Here is a 1,045-nt window from a genome sequence, read left to right as displayed (position 1 = left end):
CCAAAGAAGACACCTTTTTCCAGCGGCATTTGAGTTTAAATAGGTAATATTTTGTCTCGCATACTTTCAAATTATATTCAGAATCCATGGAAATAATAGCAGTGTTTCATTCGTAAATTCCTAAAGAAAGCTAGACATGAATCAGGTGAGAAAAGCTTTCGATATATATTTACATATTATAATATGGTTTTTCACATTCACCTTCTCAACATGTGTTTTACATTAATAACGTAACAAAAGTCATATAAATCTTATTAAAGAATGTATTTTTTGTCAAAAAAATAATTTGAGATTAAAAAACGTAAAGAAAGTTTGGCTATCAGGATTCAGCTAAAGTTGCAGGTCTGCTAGTTCCATTGTTCTTTTTTAAGTAAACACCACACATTTAGAACAATACTTTGATAGCCGCAAAAACATTTTAATTTTCCAAACTTTTTAACTTAATTTAATGGCTGATATGATTGTCAGTGAAAATATTTAGTGAAATTATCCATGACCAATCACAGTTTCATTACAAACAAGAGCATTCCATCACCGAATGCTTAATACTGTTCATGTATTTGCAGAAAAAATTGGCATTCCTCTCGCATCAGATGGACGTACCATTTGGAACTGTGGAGACTGACAATAGAAAATTGCCTTTAACAGATGCCATTTAAACGAATCTTACATGATAACTGAATGAAAGAATTTGCAAGCCCCAAGTGGGACATGGATAACTAAAGCCTGTCCCTCAACACACACAGTCATAGATGTCCCTCCCTGCTGAGAGAAGTCATTTGACTTTAAATCCTCACTGATCGAACATATTAGTCTAAATGATTTTAAATTGCTTTTGTATTATTAAACATTGCTCTGGATTACCTGTATTGAATTTTAAACCATTTAACCAGATGTCCAGATTAGCTGAGGCAGCAGATTTATGTGAAATGTCCAACCCTAACACACGTCTGCACACACACAGCCAGCGCCACAACTCCTATTGGCAGGTCATCTTCAAGGGAGTCTTGATTAACCATTCTCTCGAAAAGCCAGGTATTTCGCC

Source organism: Penaeus monodon, chromosome 15 (genome assembly GCF_015228065.2).
Source record: "Penaeus monodon isolate SGIC_2016 chromosome 15, NSTDA_Pmon_1, whole genome shotgun sequence".
Taxonomy (NCBI): Eukaryota; Metazoa; Arthropoda; class Malacostraca; order Decapoda; family Penaeidae; genus Penaeus; species Penaeus monodon.
The sequence above is the reverse complement of the archived record's forward strand: the minus strand, read 5'-3'. Positions refer to the sequence as shown.